Source organism: Triticum aestivum, chromosome 6A, assembly GCF_018294505.1.
Source record: "Triticum aestivum cultivar Chinese Spring chromosome 6A, IWGSC CS RefSeq v2.1, whole genome shotgun sequence".
Taxonomy (NCBI): domain Eukaryota; kingdom Viridiplantae; phylum Streptophyta; class Magnoliopsida; order Poales; family Poaceae; genus Triticum; species Triticum aestivum.
The window spans coordinates 321,350,734-321,356,046 of NC_057809.1; positions in this window are offsets into that span (position 1 = coordinate 321,350,734).

Genomic DNA, 5,313 nt, shown 5'->3' on the forward strand with positions numbered 1-5,313 from the left:
ACGTTTACCATACGTGCATGCTATGGGACTTGCAAACCTCAACACAAGTATTTCTCAATTTCACAACTATTCAACTAGCATGACTTTGATATTATTACCTCCATATCTCAAAACAATCATCAAGCATCAAACTTTTCTTAGTATTCAACACACTTATACGAAAGTTTTATTATTAATCTTGCATACCAGGCATATTAGGATTTTAAGCAAATTACCATGCTAATAGGACTCTTAAAATAATCTAAGTGAAGCATGAGAGATCAATAGTTTCAATAAAACAAATCCACCACCGTGCTCTAAAAGATATAAGTGAAGCACTAGAGCAAAACTATAAAGCTCAAAAGATATAAGTGAAGCACATAGAGTATTCTATCAAATTCCAAATCATGTATGGCTCTCTCAAAAGGCGTGTACAGCAAGGATGATTGTGGTAGACTAACAAGCAAAGACACAAATCATAAAACACACTCCAAGCAAAACACATATCATGTGGTGAATAAAAATATAGCTCTAAGTGAAGTTACCGATAGAAGTAGGCGAAAGAGGGGATGCCTTCCGGGGCATCCCCAAGCTTTGGCTTTTAGGTGTCCTTAGATTATCTTGGGAGTGCCATGGGCATCCCCATGCTTAGGCTCTTGCCACTCCTTGATCCATAATCCATCAAATATTTACCCAAAACTTGAAAACTTCACAACACAAAACTTAAAGTAGAAAACTCATGAGCTCCATTAGCGAAAGAAAACAAAAGACCACTTCAAGGTACTGTAATTAAATCATTATTTATTTATATTGGTGTTAAACCTACTGTATTCCAACTTCTCTATGGATTATAAACTATTTTACTAGCCATAGATTCATCAAAATAAGCAAACAACACATGAAAAACAGAATCTGTCAAAAACAGAACAGTCTGTAGTAATCTGTAGCTAGCGCAAGCTCTGGAACCCAAACAATTCTAAAATAAATTTCTGGACGTGAGTAATTTATCTATTAATCATCTTCAAAAAGAATTAACTAAATAGCACTCTCGAAATAAAAATGACAGCAGTTCTCGTGAGCGCTAAAGTTTCTGTTTTTACAGCAAGTTCAACAAGACTTTCCCCAAGTCTTCCCAACGGTTCTACTTGGCACAAACACTAATTAAACACAAAAACACAACCAAAACAGAGGCTAAATAATTTATTTATTACTAAACAGGAGCAAAAAGCAAGGAATAAAAATAAAATTGGGTTGCCTCCCAACAAGCGCTATTGTTTAACGCCCCTAGCTAGGCATGACAAGCAAGAATAGATCTAGGTATTGCCATCTTTGGTTTTCATTTTTTTAGCGGAATCAAGCTCGAATCTGGGAGGTTCCTTATGTTTCCCTTCATATTCTGAAATTTTTAGATCTAAAGAATCCAACCGCTTATTGCAAAGGGTAATCAACATATTCGTGCGATGAATATTTCACTAATGTTCTTAAGAGGTTCAAGAAATTTCTGCAAGATTTTAGTAACTTCACAATTTTTTTCAAAAACTTGTGTCTCTTCCTGAGAAGGATGAGGACCCTTTTGTTGAGGTAGTGTTCCCACTATACCTTCTATAATTTCAAGTGCAATATGGGGATCAATTTCAATAAAATTGCCTTTGGCAACGCAATCCAAGAGTTGTCTATGAGACATATTTAATCCAACATAAAAATTGCGAAGCAAAATTCTCAGATTATTTCAGAGGTAAAATTATGATGAGATTCCATTATTCTCAACCAGCCATATTTTAGGTTTTCTCCTAACCTTTGTTTAAAGTGAAAGATTTTGAACTCAGGGGTCAACAGAGAAGATAAGGGACTAGCCATAACGACAAGCAAACAAACTAACACACAAGCAAACAAAAAACAAAGGGGCAAAAGAGGCAAATAGAGAGAGAGTGGGCGAATAAAACGGCAAGGGTGAAGTGGGGGAGAGGAAAACGAGAGGCAAATGGCAAATAATGTAATGCAGGAGATAGGGATTCTGATGGGTACTTGGTATGTTGACTTTTGCGTAGATTCCCCGGCAACGGCGCCAGAAATTCTTCTTGCTACCTCTTGAGCCCTGCGTTGGATTTCCCCGAAGAGGAGAGGATGATGCAGCAAAGTAGCGTAAGTATTTCCCTCAGTTTTTGAGAACAAAGGTATCAATCCAGTAGGTGGCTACGCTTGAGTCCCTCGTACCTACACAAAAACAATAGCTCAACGCAGCCAACGTGCTTAGGGGTTGTCAATCCCTTCACGGTCACTTAAGAAAGTGAGATCTGATTGAGATGATAAATAATATTTTTGGTATTTTTGGTATAGAGATGCGAAGTAAAAAGTAAAAGCAAAGTAAAAGCAAAGCAATAATAAAGTAGTGGAGATTGATATGATGAGAAAGAGACCCGGGGGCCATAGGTTTCACTAGTGGCTTCTCTCAAGAGCATCAGTATTCTACGGTGGGTGAACAAATTACTGTTGAGCAATTGATAGAATTGAGCATAGTTATGAGAATATCTAGGTATGATCATGTATATAGGCATCACGTCCGAGACAAGTAGACCGAAACGATTCTGCATCTACTACTATTACTCCACTCATCGACCGCTATCCAGCATGCATCTAGAGTATTAAGTTAAAAACAGAGTAACACCTTAAGAAAGATGACATGATGTAGAGAGATAGTTTCATGCAATATGATAAAAACCCCATCTTGTTATCCTCGATGGCAATGATACAATACGTTCCTTGCTGCCCCTTCTGTCACTGGGAAAGGACACCGCAAGATCGAACCCAAAGCTAAGCACTTCTCCCATGGCAAGAACAACCAATCTAGTAGGCCAAACCAAACTGATAATTAGAAGAGACTTGCAAAGATAACCAATCATACATAAAAGAATTCAGAGAAGATTCAAATATTATTCATAGATAGACTGGATCATAAACCCACAATTCATCGATCTCAACAAACACACCGGAAAAATAAGATTACATCGAATAGATCTCCACAAGAGAGGGGGAGAACATTGTATTGAGATCCAAAAAGAGAGAAGAAGCCATCTAGCTACTAACTATGGACCCATAGGTCTGAAGTAAACTACTCACACTTCATCGGAGGGGCTTGGATGATGATGTAGAAGCCCTCCGTGATCGATGCCCCCTCCGGCGGAGCTCCAGAACAGGCCCCAAGATGGGATCTCGTGGATACAGAAAATTGCGGCGGTGGAATTAGGTTTTGGCTCCGTCCCCGGTCGTTTGGGGGTACGTGGATATATATGGGAGGAAGAAGTACGTCCGTGGAGCTTCGAGAGGCCCACGAGGCAGGGGCGTGCGCCCTAGGGGGGCGCGCCCTCCACCCTCGTGGCCGCCTCGTGGCTTTCTTGACGGAGGGTCCAAGTCTCCTGGATCTTATCTGATGAGAAAATCATGTTTCCGAAGGTTTCATTTCGTTTGGACTCCGTTTGATAATCTGTTTCTCCGAAACACTAAATAGGCAAAAAAACAGCAATTCTGGGCTGGCCCTCCGGTTAATAGGTTAGTCCCAAAAATAATATAAAAGTGGATAATAAAGCCCAATAATTTCCAAAACAATAGATAATATAGCATGGAGCAATCAAAAATTATAGATATGTTGGAGACGTATCACGCACTCAGTAATACATATGACTTAAGCCTTTCAAGCATTGCAACTAATGAGTTAGTTGCGGGATGATGTGTTACGGAATGAGTAAAGAGACTTGCCGGTTACGGAATGAGTTAGTTGCGGGATGATGACTACTTGATAGTTTAGTGCACCATGCTTAACAGCTTAGAATCGGGACTTAGAATATGAGATGTTCCAGGAGTTGAAGTTAATATTTCAAGGAATACCCAAGTTGAGAGATATGAAGTCTCCAACAAGTTCTATAGCTAAAAGATGGAGGAGAATAGTCCAAGCAGTGAGCATGTACTCAGATTGTCTGGGTAATACAATCGCTTGAATCAAGTGGGAGTTAATCTTCCAAATAAAATAGTGACTGACAGAATTCTCTAGTCACCATCACCAAGTTAGTAGAACTTCGTGATGAACAATAGTATGCAAGGGATAACAAAAACGATTCCCGAGCTTTTCATGATGATGAAATCGATGAAGGTAGAAATTAAGAAAGAGCATCAAGTGTTGATGATTAACAAGACCACTAGTTTCAGGAAAAGGGCAAAGGGAAAGAAAGGGAACTTCAAGAAGAACGGCAAGCTAGTTGCTGCTCAAGTAAAGAAGCCCAAATATGGACCTAAGCCTGAGACTAAGTGCTTCTACTGCAAAGGGACTGGTCACTGGAAACGGAAGTGCCCCAAGTATTTGGCGGATAAGAAGGATGGCAAAGTGAAAAATGCTATATTTGATATACATGTTATTGATGTGTACTTTACTAGTGTTTATAGCAACCCCTCGGTATTTGATACTGGTTCAGTTCCTAAAAATAGTAACTCGAAACGGGAGTTGCAGAATGAACAGAGACGACTTAAGGGTGAAGTGACGATGTGTGTTGGAAGTGGTCATCATCGCACACTCCCTATACTTTCGGGATTAGTGTTAAACCTAAATAAATGTTATTTGTTGTTTTCGTTGAGCATGAATATGATTTGATCATGTTTATTGCAATATAGTTATTCATTTAAAATCCAAGAATAATTGTTGTTCTGTTTACATGAATAAAATCTTCGATGCTCATACAGCCAATGAAAATAGTTTGTTGGATCTCGATCGTAGTGATACACATATTCATAATATTGATGCCAAAAGATGCAAAGTTGATAATGATAGTACAACTTATTTGTGGCACTGCCATTGAGGTCATATCGGTGTAAAGCGCATGAAGAAAATCCATACTGATGGGCTTTTGGAATCACTTGATTATGAATCAGTTGATGCTTGCGAACCATGCCTCATGGGTAAGATGACTAAGACTCCGTTCTCCAGAACAATGGAGCGAGCAACAGACTTGTTGGAAATAATACATATTGATGTATGCAGTCCGATGAGTGTTGAGGCTCGCGGCGGGTATCATTATTTTTCTGACCTTCACCAATGATTTGAGCAGATATGGGTATATCTACTTGAAGAAACATAAGTCTGAAACATTTGAAAAGTTCAAAGAATTTCAGAGTGAAGTGGAAAATCATCGTAACAAGAAAATAAAGTTTCTAAGATCTGATCATAGAGATGAATATTTGAGTTACGAGTTTGGCCAACAATTAAAACAATGTGGAATAGTTTCACAAACTCATGCCACCTGGAACACCACAGCATAATGGTGTGTCCGAACATCATAACCATACTTT